Source organism: Bacillus rossius (assembly GCF_032445375.1).
Source record: "Bacillus rossius redtenbacheri isolate Brsri chromosome 9 unlocalized genomic scaffold, Brsri_v3 Brsri_v3_scf9_2, whole genome shotgun sequence".
NCBI classification, from domain to species: Eukaryota; Metazoa; Arthropoda; class Insecta; order Phasmatodea; family Bacillidae; genus Bacillus; species Bacillus rossius.
The window spans coordinates 30,859,810-30,872,093 of record NW_026962013.1 but is presented as its reverse complement, the minus strand read 5'-3'; the positions used below and the strand labels follow the sequence as shown (position 1 = coordinate 30,872,093).

At 41.6% G+C, this 12,284-nt stretch overlaps 1 protein-coding gene and 1 non-coding gene across 4 annotated transcripts in view; one reads left to right on the top strand and one right to left on the bottom strand.

Annotated features, from left to right (window-relative positions):
- LOC134543151 (prolyl 4-hydroxylase subunit alpha-1) overlaps positions 1-12,284 on the bottom strand; it is a 119,228-nt gene that overhangs the window by 58,584 nt on the left and 48,360 nt on the right. The window lies entirely within an intron of this gene.
- Trnay-gua (transfer RNA tyrosine (anticodon GUA)) lies at positions 6,898-6,987 on the top strand. The gene is given in 2 exon segments: positions 6,898-6,934; positions 6,952-6,987. It is a non-coding gene; the product is annotated as a tRNA-Tyr (tRNA).

The following is a 12,284-nucleotide window of genomic DNA, read 5'->3' as shown; positions in this document are numbered from 1 at the left end:
CTGCAAATACAAAGTTAAAACCGGTGTACGTGTGGTCAAGATTGAGTTAGATAAGGACATACCATCAGTACTGACGGTCGAGGGTCACACAGGCGTGGCCCTGTACGACGGCCAGCCTCAGACATGCAGTATATGCCACACGCCGGGACATGCGCGGGCCGCCTGCCCCATTGCACCGCGCCGCGACACGCCTGCCCCTGCCGCGGCCGCGGCCGGGCGCTCGTGGGCGCAGGCGCTCGTCGGCGGAGTGCGCGGCGCGGCTCCGGACAAGAGTGACACACGGGACACCGCAGCGGCGCGGAAGAGCAGCGCTACCTTCCGTAGACCTCCGGTTCAAACCCCAGCGGGGGAACACCCGACTGGGAGTGCTCGGGACATGGTTTCCATAAAGGGTATATTGGCAAACACTTCACCATTGCTGGAAATTAACATGGGGGAGTTACTCACTACTGAGGGTGGGGATGTTAGTGCAGGAACCACAGACGCACACATTGGGGACAGAGAACAGGCAGATGACGAAATGACAGGGAAACGTGGCGATAAACAACATCCACGTAAAAAAGGGAGTACTGAGGATGTGCGCGGGGAAGGACGTACAGGGAAGAAATTTCGTCAAAACAGTCGAAGTCCCAGACGGAATAAAATTGTCCCTGACAGCCCTCAATCACAACGAGCTCACTCTCTTGCCGTAGCCAAACAAGCCATAGGAAAGTGTGAGGACTCACACGGCTTGCCTTCGGTGATAACTCCATAAACGTTCATCACCAGAGGGGTCATGGCCAGCGTTTTGACAGTTGCAACTGTAAATGTCTGTGCCATGGAGATGGCATGCAAATACCGTGTGTTATATACACTAGCTTACGCTCACGCCATCGACATAATTTTTTTACAAGAATTACCAATAAATCAGATCCCGCACTTCGATAACTGCAATGTGTATACAAATGTTGGCACCCACGGAAGAGGTACGGGTATCATTACACGGAATGGATATCAGCTAATAAATATCCGAGCACACCCCTCGGGACGAATCATTGCGGGAACTCTTGTCATGCCTTCTCTACCACCTGGAAATGACTTGTTGGAACTAGCTCTATGTGTGAACGTGTACGCCCCTTCGGGTTCACAAAACAGGCAAGCCAGGACGAACTTTTACAGACAAGAAATATTACCATTCTTGGAAGGTAACCGCAACAAAATAATATTTGGTGGTGATTTCAACTGTGTGCTGAACCTTATTGACCACCATGGAGGAGCATATACGACTAACACAGCGTTACAAGATTTAGTCTCAGCCATACAAGTTGAGGATGCAGTTGATATTCTGCTAGTTCCTCGACCCCACTTTACGTTCCATGGCCATGCGTCTAGTACGCGGTTGGACCGGTTTTACTTTTCCAAAAGCAACCGCAATTCAGTGGTCAGTTATGACGTCATACCGGCGGCCTTCACAGATCACTCCCTTGTACTTTGCACACTCTCTTACCCCACACTCAACCCTGTTCGCGGGCGAAACTACTGGCGCCTGCAGACACGATTATTGGGACAAGATGAGGTGGATGTGGAATTCCAGCAACGGTGGATTTTGTGGACTAGGCAGAAACACCGATACGCTGATGTCGCGGAATGGTGGGAACATTGTGTAAAACCGGGCATTCGACGCCTCTTTCAATACCACGGAGCACGTGTCCGACGGGAGCAAGCCTCACTCTTGTACCTATATGAGCGGGCTCTGCGAGATCTCGGCGCGGCAGCTATGACAGTGACGAACGTCAAGGAAAAAGAGCGTCGGCTCAAAGAAAAAATTATGACCATTCATAGGAAATATATGGAAGAACGGCTGCACTTCCTTCACACAAATAGCGCATTACAAAATGAGAGGCTCAGCTTATATTCCTTGGCAAACGAACAAAAATGTAAGCCTAAACGACAGATTGACGCGTTGATGACAGCTGATGGCAGTACTCTCCGAGACACAACGGCCATTGCGACCGCCTTCCGTATACATTATACCGACTTATACTCGGAACACCAGGTCGATTTTGACGCCGGAACTTCCTTCATACAACGAGTAACAGCCCGCCTGAGCGACAATGCGCGGGATCTTCTGGAGAGTGAGATAACAGACGAAGAAATTGCGCAAGTTGTTCATGATGCTCCGAAAAGAAAATCTCCGGGAAAGGATGGAATACCGTATGAATTCTATCAAACATACTGGACAATAATAAAAACCGATTTTTGTAAAATGGCACGTACAGTGCTTCAACGCGGTGCCCTTTGCAAGTCTCAAACAAACGGTATCCTGGTTTTAATTCCAAAGAAAAATAAACCGATAAACCTGGTGGATTACAGGCCTATAACTCTACTGTGCACGGACTATAAAATCATCGCCCGTACAATTGCACAAAAATTGAAACGTGTACTGCCCGAACTCGTTGGACCCGAGCAATGTTGCGCAGTTCCAAATAAATCTATTATACAGGGGATTGCGGTACTACGTGATGTACAGCTCCTTGCCAAATCCTTGCCCGGTCCAGTGGCATTACTCAACGTTGACCTTGATAAAGCCTTCGACAGGATACACTGGGGTTTTCTCGACAGACTCCTAACTCATGTCGGATTTCCACAAATTACGGTCCGCATGCTTCACACTCTGCGTAAATGCTCTACGACGCAGATTTCTATTAATGGGAAACTGGGCGAAGAAATTAATATCCGCTCTTCCGTGCGTCAAGGGTGCCCCTTGTCCATGGCACTGTTTGTACTGTATATAGAACCATTGCTCCGGACACTCCATGAGACTTTAACAGGAATTAGCATTGCCAGCCACCGGATCACATGCAGTGCCTATGCTGACGATGTTACCTGCATAATTCGGAGTGAAGATGATGTACTCAGGACATCAGCCGCCTTGACCAGTTTCAGCCAAGCCTCTACCACCCAAGTAAATTCCGTAAAAACAAAAATAGTAGACCTCAGGATAGCGCCCCATCTGCTGCAGCAGGTGAGGCCATACACCAGAACCGAAACTTTACGCACACTAGGAATCACCTTCATGCAAAATACAAGACAAATGGACAAGGTTAATTGGGACTCTGTGGTGAACAACGTACGAGGAACACTTGTAGCTGCACGTCTACGAAATATAAACATTATTCAGAGAGTGCACATAGTTAACATGTACATGTTATCCAAATTGTGGTACGTCGCACAGCTGATTCCCATGTCTCGTGGTACAGAGGCACAAATACGACAATATGTCGGTTGGTTCGTATGGCATGGATTTCTATTCCGAACAGGTCGTGAGCAGATTACACAGAAACCTCATATTGGTGGATTGGGGCTAATTGACCACCATCTGAAGGCCAAAGCCCTGTTTGGGAAAACTATTGTCCAACGATTAATGACCGACGATGTAGTCTTCGCGGCATTACATCACGCCGTGTGGACGAATGAGAGGCTTCTTCCGCGCACCTATATAGTAGCACTTCATGACTTGCGATCGCAGATAAATGAATTGCCCGACGGGGAGTGTGTGACTACCCCGCTATTATACGACAAATATTGCCAAACGGTCAAAATTACTCCCAAAATACAGTCAAAATGGCCGTACTTCAACTGGACGCGTATATGGAAGAACATAGCGGACGACGAATTATCAACATCTCTCCGAGCGTCAGCTTTTGCCTTTGTCAATGATCTCACCCCTACGAAGATTAGAAGACGACAAATCTCCCTCGACAATGACGACATTTGTGACCTATGTGGCCAATGTAATACAGCGCTTCACCGAGTCTCTAGTTGTGTCTACTCTAAACCTCTGTGGCTCTGGTGCAGGAGACGTGTAGCTAGACAACTCAATGTCCCGATCCAGGACATAATCGTACAGAAAATTTGCTTTTTTGATTTCACAGTGTTTCCGACCGTCAAACGTAGAGCAATAGTGTGGCTCATCATGAACCTGCTTGACTTTTCCTTACACACCCCAACGCCGTATTCTGTACGTGACTTTGTCGACCAACTTCGCCGTGCCCGGTGGAGTATGATCAATTACAAAACGCTGCAACCTCGGTTTGGTCCTTACCTGTTTTTCTTTTGATCTGTGTACCGAACCAAGTAATGTAATGGTAATGTCTGAGTGAATGTAAAATGTAAAATGTAAATTGTGAAAGGGTGGGCATGCGCACTTGAGCCTCTGCCCTATACTTTTCCTATGTATATGTACCATGCCACCTGCATGAAGCTAATTGTAAAAAAAAAAAAAAAAAAAAAAAGTTGGTAGAGCGGTGGACTGTAGATGTGAATAAAACAGATATCCATAGGTCGCTGGTTCAAATCCGGCCCGGAGGAGGAAAAAACATTTTTTTATATTGTATGTGGCGTATTAATCCAAGCTTTATCACTTTAAAATAAACATATGTCGAAACAAACACTTAGCAATTATTATTTTCCGCCGAACAATTAACTTCTTATCAAGGCAACTTGCCATAAATTCCCCCCACCACCCCGTAGATATTTTACGCGCATAGTGCTAGATTCTGCTCTATGTGCTGCTAACAATACCAATGTGGTATTTAAACTTTTTTTTTTGCAGAGGGGACCATACAAAATTACACTGAGAAGAAAATAACGAGTGATAAACTGGACAAGAAGAAAAGCAAAATTACTGACAACACAAGGCTGAACAGAGTAAATATGAGGACAACATAGACGAATACAGCAGGCTTTGAGCAGTTGAGACGTTTCGGGAACTAAAAGTTACTCCTGTCATCAGGAACTCAGCAGACAGTCTGCCTGTTGTCAATAATTTTGTCTTTGTTGTTGTTTCGTCCATTTTTTTTTTAAACCGTCCCCTGAAAAGCTTTTCAGTATTAACTGCGCACATAATAATCACGGTAAAACACAATAAAGTCAAATTGTTGGATAGTCTTTTATCTTTTTCAAGCTCTAAAATTTTTTTCGTGAGAAATACTCAGTATTATCTCGAAACAAAAAGTATAATATACATTTAAAAAAAAAATCATAGCCATGCACTGTACGAAGTGACCATATCTTTAATGTAGTTTTACAAACAACTATTACTTGGCAACTGGTTCCCAAGTGAATGTTCTGGAAGCGTCCAATGTGTGTAGGCGCGGGACCGACTACAGCAGCAGACTACCTGCTGGGACCGTCGCAGCATCGGGGAAAGGACGCCGCGGCAGCGTTCTGCCCGCTGAATGCGCCCATTGTGTCTCTCTGCTCTGCCCTGGTGGCCAGGGTGTCTGGGGGAGAGAGGACGAAGGAGGTTTCCCGAGAATCCTCCCGACCGTCTGTAGCTACATTATTCACGCCTCTAGCGCGTCCAGAGGCACTTCTGGATCTCTGGAATGTCTCGCCAAGACTCCATCTCACTCGCCGCGCGAACAATTTCATTCACATACTCGTCATTGCTAGGCAATGGAAAAATTCGTGGTTTCGATGACCTCCAGGATAGACTCCACGATCCTCTATGTACTCGGGAACATTACACCAGCTCATTGGCTACTGACTCGTGACACCTGTTAACTGGGATGTTTGTGATTCGATACTTCTTACGTTGAGGGTCATTCATTGGCTCACAGTCCTTCAGGCTAACTGTGTTCCAATCACTGAAGCGGCAATAAGTTACACGCACTTGGATTCTAGCCTATCGCGAAATGAAACCGCGAATTTTTCCTGTCTCTAGTCATTGCTATTACTTTAAGTCTCGGTTGTACATGCCATGTTGAATTTTTATTTCTTCAATTTTTCGTCATTACTCTTTTTAAGAGCTATTTTAAACTTTGATACCTCACTTGCATTTGTTGTTCGGTCACAAAATTTTTTAACATATTTTCACTTAGTGTATGTAATACCATGGATGTAAAAGGGCGCGAAACTATACGTAATCATCACTTGCGGAAAATTTTTACACTCATGAAACTAACTGAACATCTATTGAAGATATTATTGACAGAACAACAAACGCAAGGGCGGTATCAAGTTATAATTTTTAGGAATTGCCCTTGAAAAAAAGTAATGACAAAAATAAAAAGGGGAAAAAATCTACAACACGGCGTGTGAGATCCAGCTATTCCTATTAAATTATCGCAATATCTCACTAGCATATTATGTTTCGTCACAAATTTAATCACCAAAATAAAAAAAATAAAAAATGGGCAGTATTCCTATAAAACCACTTGTCGAAAATCAGGTCCAAAACCGGGGTTTAGTATTTATTCTATTTTTTTTTTTTGCTTTCATCGGAGCAGTTTTATTTTAAAAGTTTAAAATTTCTGTCTGCAAATGGAATTATTCGATAATCGACGAAGCTGCTCCAGCAGTGAAATCTAACGACGGGTGCGGACACTTCGTGATGTTCGGGTGCAGAATTTCAGTTGAAAACACAAATTGCGTGTATTTATCATGCTTGGCATTATTTGAAGGAATTCTACGATAAATTCTGCGTCCGAGTATTAGTATTTTCAAGTGTATTTGGGATATGAGAACACGCGAATTTTCTCGTTACCGAGGTTAGATGTTACACATCACTGCCAAGCACTGGAAGACTCGATCACAATTTTTTTTTAAATTCAGACCACAAAGTTGCACGAGCGAGCGCCAAACGTGGGATGTGTCTGGGACTGATCGGGGGTAAGTGAAACATAGTATTTCCGTCGCGCACCGTGCTACATATATACGGCTGCTTTGCTCGCGGCAGTGGTTGGCTTCGGCGCAGACCAGTTCCTTGGAAGTGAAGCATATCGAGGCCACGTGGGTCCGTAGAGCAACCAATCTGCATAAGCAAAAACACGGATTCAGTACAACAAAATAACGCCCAATTCAGTACAGTAATTTTAATATTAAATGCGAGTATCAGCTACGATTCGACAACAACCTCTGGTAGCTCAGTTGGTAGAGCGGTGGACTGTAGTAAGGTCGTGTTCAGATATCCATAGGTCGCTGGTTCAAATCCGGCCCGGAGGAGTAATTTTTTATTCCGCTTTAATTTATCAAAGTTCTATTCGAACAAACAATTAAGTTTCAAAATAACACTTTCTACAAACAACGTAAAAGCTCATTTCCAAGCTTAAAATATAAGCGCGAGGTGTTTGGATATAATTTCTTGAATTTCAGGAATCTGTAAAAAATAATGCACTCAAAAATGCTTACGGTATTGCAAATTTTTTACATTTATATTGATTCGCAGACGAACATTGTGTTTTCAACTGAATTTCTTGACGCGAGTCACGCGTAGTTTCCACACCCACCGCTAGAATTCGTTGCCGGAGCAGCTACGTCGTCAATTGGATCATTTTATTAGCAGACCGAAATTTTAAACTATGAAACGAAATAGCTCCGATAAAAGCGAAAAAGAGCTGAAAAAATACTAAATTCCGGCTCTGCGCCTGATTTTTCAAGAAGGTATTTTATTAAAATACTGTCCATCTTGTTAATACCATAACGATTCTCTTTGTCTTTGTAAACTTTGGTTCACGCCATCCACCAAATATGGCAACACCGTGGTTACACATTTCCGTTTACGTTCAATTCAAGAAACTACTCCTGAAATGGATCGCAGTCTTCTCGTGGTGCATAGGGTAACTATGGAATTTTTGCGGTAACCATAACATAAGATGGCGGAAGAATGAAGATAAATGTGTAATGCAGAACTCTTGAGTATTTTCAAGAATCTGTAACGGGCGTTCCATTCCTAAAAATAATTCTGAAAACACGCTTTATAAGACTTATCACACTTCTAAAAACACAGTTTAAAAACGAAATACGGAAACCGAACTCGCTCATCCACCCTCAGCGTATTCTTAAATGAATTTCTTAAACACAACCACACTTTACATTGAGCAGTGTTCAAATCGCGTGGTTCCTTCCGAAGTTCTACACATCGCGTCTGTTCCTAGATAGGCGGCGCTCTTAAATCACCTTTCAGTCAAGTGATTTGAACGCTTCTACAAGGAGGAACGAAACCCACGCGGCAGAAAATAGGTCGTCTGAAACCGGTTCAGAGCTGTGCGCCAAAACAACCACAGCAGGAACTGGAAGTCGCCGTAGAAACTTCATTATGAAATACAAGCGACAATCATTGCTCCAGTGGAGCGTTTTCGACATTTACGCCGAAACCACGACAGCGCGAGTAGTAGGTATATAATAGTTCTTCCGGCGGCTGGTGCCGGTACGTGGTGCGTGATGTCGGTGTCTGCCATATCGGATTATGACGTCACGGTGGCCATCTTGGATGACCTTTACTTTCAAAATTTTCCAAAAAAAAAAAAAAAAAACTTAAAATTCCTCAAAAATTCCCCAAAACAGCAAAAATCCGCCATAATTTCAAGTTTTTAAGGGAAAAAAATTCACCAAAAAATTTAATAAAAAAATAAGAAACACAAAAATATTCCTATTTCGAGAGGTGAGTTCCCGTCTAGAGGAAAAATTTCGTGTTTTGAGGGGACATATCCTGTTTTATTACACAAAAATGTCGAAGTGTCCTAATAGTGGCTTAGAGACCTAAAAGCAGGCCACCCTAAGCCGCTTATCTAATGACCTTGACAATTAGGATGTTATGGACATTTTTTGAATTGTGTCGTCAACGTTGGAATTTTCATTACGGCCGCCATCTTTAAAATCCGTATTTTGTATGCTTGAAAATTGGGAAAAAGTTTAAAATTAATAAAAAAATATAATAAAAATCTTCAGCCGTCTTGAAAACTGTCCACAATTTTGAAAACCAGTTATTATTATCCAAAAAAATAAAACAAAATTAATAAAATATTTAAAAAATAAATTTTAATTTTAAAATGCACTTATGTCATAGAGTCTTTGGTTCGAACCCGGTGAGGGCAAAAATAAAAATGGCAACGAATCATTCCCCCACGGAAGCCACCGGCAGATTGATCTTCCACCACTAATGTACAAGGTATGTATATATAGCTGGCTAGTATGTCATCACATCCGCCATATTGTTTTCGTCTGCTGGAAGCCACAACCTTGGTTCCGACATAAAGTTGTCGTCTGCTAGAGGCCATATTACTTTTATTTTCACTCGCTAGAGTGCAGTTATTATTTATTGTAAAGGCACGAGCCTCCTAGTCGGCCATCTTGGTCACCATCTTGAAAATTCATAATTATTTAGCTTTAAATTCGGGAAAAAATACAGCATTCATTAAAACATATGTAACTAACATACTAATCGAATCTATCGATTATTGTCCTTGGTTCGATACTTGTCGAAGTAAAAAATATTAATTTAAATAAATATGGTGGAAAGTCCTAAAAAAAACTTAGGTTCCTAGTCGATCAGCCTCCGATAAGTCGTTGATGAGATATTGACCATCATCTTGGAAATTCGAAATAATTAACCTAGAATATCGGAAAAAAAAATGTCAAAATCATCAAAAAAATCGTCTATTAATGCAAAATTGATTCAATAGATTTCCGTCCTTCGTTTGATTCTCGGCCAGTGAAAAGAGTAACTAGAGCTTAAAATAAATTTTAAATTCTGTTTTCCATTACCTTTCGTGGAGTTTATTAATAACTCTACGAAAAACGACTCTATACAAGATACCTGTCCAACGAAATAAATACGTTTTCGCTGTGCCTACCATGGAAGTATAATTTTTCGATACTTAGAATACGTTTTAACAAGGTATTGATCAATGTTAGGCGTATAGACCAAGCGTCTCCGAACCAAGAGGTATTTTTCGATGATACTCTAAAAACATTTTAAACAGGCCATGTCCAATGCCAGGCGTTTAGACCAGGCATCACCGAATCATCAATGAAAAGGAAGCACAATCATCAAAAAGGAAGCACAACTGGAAGAACAATATAAAAAGGAAGCTGTATTACGAGAACTCAGTTTTAGTCAGAAAACAAATTAAAAGAAATTAAACAATAAATTTTTGAAATATAAATAATTGATTTATTTTTCAATATTATACACATGCACGTTAAACAAGTGATTATTGTAAGTAGCCAGCTTTCCCAATTATGACATACAGTGTAACAAGCAATGCAGTATGTCCAAAAATAAATCTATGAATGCGAAAAAAAAGGGGGGGGTGTTTGCAAGGAAATAAAAAAAAGAGAGAACAACAAATTTTCTCTTGAACTTTGCGATACGCATTCGCTAAAAAAAAAATCTGAACAATGTTTCATTTTTAAAAATACTTTTAAGCTAGGCCTTTCATAAGCATCATACAAAAAATATAATAACAACGGAACGAATGTAGAGCGAAGTTGCAGACGCAATTAAATCTCTCAGTCCAAAGCTACACGGCCGTCTGTTTCATAAAATACAGTTCAGTAGCGACAGGGATTAAGAGCTAAGAAGATCAACATGAAATTTGAAAGTCAGCGATGCGATGAAAATACCACAGCTTTGATTTTTTTTTGACAGTCGTATCTTAGCTGGAAATCGGACTTTTTGAAGTGAAGTTCTACGCTTAAAATTTAACCGTGGACGCATATGAATGCGCAGATGTCAGATTTGACGTGTGCTTGAATTCTAAATACTTTTATGTATTAAAATGTAGAGAAGCTGTTCCATTTTGATTCCGGCGTAACACTGTTCCGTATATCTGAGAAACATTTTTATATACGTTCAGATACACTATAAGCTGAACGTGAAATGGAAGACTCAAATATTTCATTCTTTGACATTACGTTATAGCGAAGAGTGTTTAAGTTACTTGGCAGCGACGTTAGAACAGCATATTTGATCTCGACTGAGTGGAATGAAAAAAGATTGACAACTACAATGTTTTGAGAACTACCTTGGCACATAAACGTCGTCGTGAAGCACAACTACATACAGCCACAATTTTAAGCTGATTTCCGAGAGAAGGTGCTCATTTGAAAAAAAAAAGTAAACAAATACAAAAGTGACATTTTTCAGTACTATTTGTAAAAAAAAAAAAAAAAAAAAAAAGGCAACTGGATTTTTAAAAAATGTAGCTAACCTAACAAAACCAACCGTTCAAACGATTTATTTTTAATGAGCTTACTTACCAACTATTCAAAACGGCAAACGACCGGAAAACTACTCGAATCATCGCAATTCCGTTCGACTTACTTATTAAATAGAAAGATAGTAACTCAAAAATACCATTTTCAGAATTTTATTATTTGTATATTTAGAAGAGCGTCTACTCTAGAAAATAACTTTTTTTTTTTACAAAATAATGGCAGAAACCATTTAAAGTACTATTAGAAAAACAAACATAAATAATAAAATAGTAGTGTATATATATTTATTGGTAGTCTACCTCCTGCTACAGGAGCAGGAGTGAGGTGCTGGTGCCGATGTCCACCCTCTTTGACTGTGACGTAACAGCATCCATATTGGATGACCTTGACCTTTGACCTTCACTTTCATAATTTGACAAAAAAATGACTCAAAATTCCTCAAAATTTACCAAACATTTGAAAAAAATCCGCCAAAATGTCCAGTTTTTAGAGAAAAAATCTAAGGGGAAAAAAAAACAAGAATATCCCTATCTCGAGAGAAATAGTCCCGTTTTAAGGTAAAATGTCCTGTTTTAGTCCTGAAAAATGTAAACGCCTTGAAAATCCCCGAAAGCGACTCAAATTCCCCAAGAGAAAAACCTCACTTAGTCGCCGAACACACGACCTCGACCATTAGGATGACATGGCCAACATTTTTAATTATGACGTCAACGTTGCACTTTTTTTTACGGCCGCCATCTTGAAAATCCTTATTTTTATGCATGAAAATCGGTGAAAATCTAGTAAATTAGTCTTACTCGTCACGGTCAACCATTAAAAAAAGCTTGACATTTAGAAAGAAAGAAAAAAAAGGAGGGAGGAGGAAACTGCAACAAAGACGTGACGCCCCGCAAACGAGATAACCTAACGCCTAATAGCAGTCATCCTCGTAATAACGGGGCGGCGGTGAAAGTGCGCGCGCACCGCTAATTGCTTCGCGACGCGACGTGACGAGGTGAGCGCAACCCATCACGCGGCGCACGTAATCTTCGCTGGGATTGAGTGGGGGGGGGGGGGGGGGGGGGGGGGGAGGCGAATGAGCTGACGATGCGGCGTACACAACTGTTACTGCAGGTCCCGAAACTGTTCAGAGCCTGCTTAAAAAAGCGAGGAAATAAAAAATACTTTCAAGGTGCCCGCCTGGTGTCAGGGGTGAATGTGTGTCGGTGAGGCGGGATGATAAGTGCGACGCTCGCTGACACTTCAAGCGCAGTGTCGCCTCTAAAGCGCAGCAGTCCTTCTCGTCGTGCGTTGACCGGTAA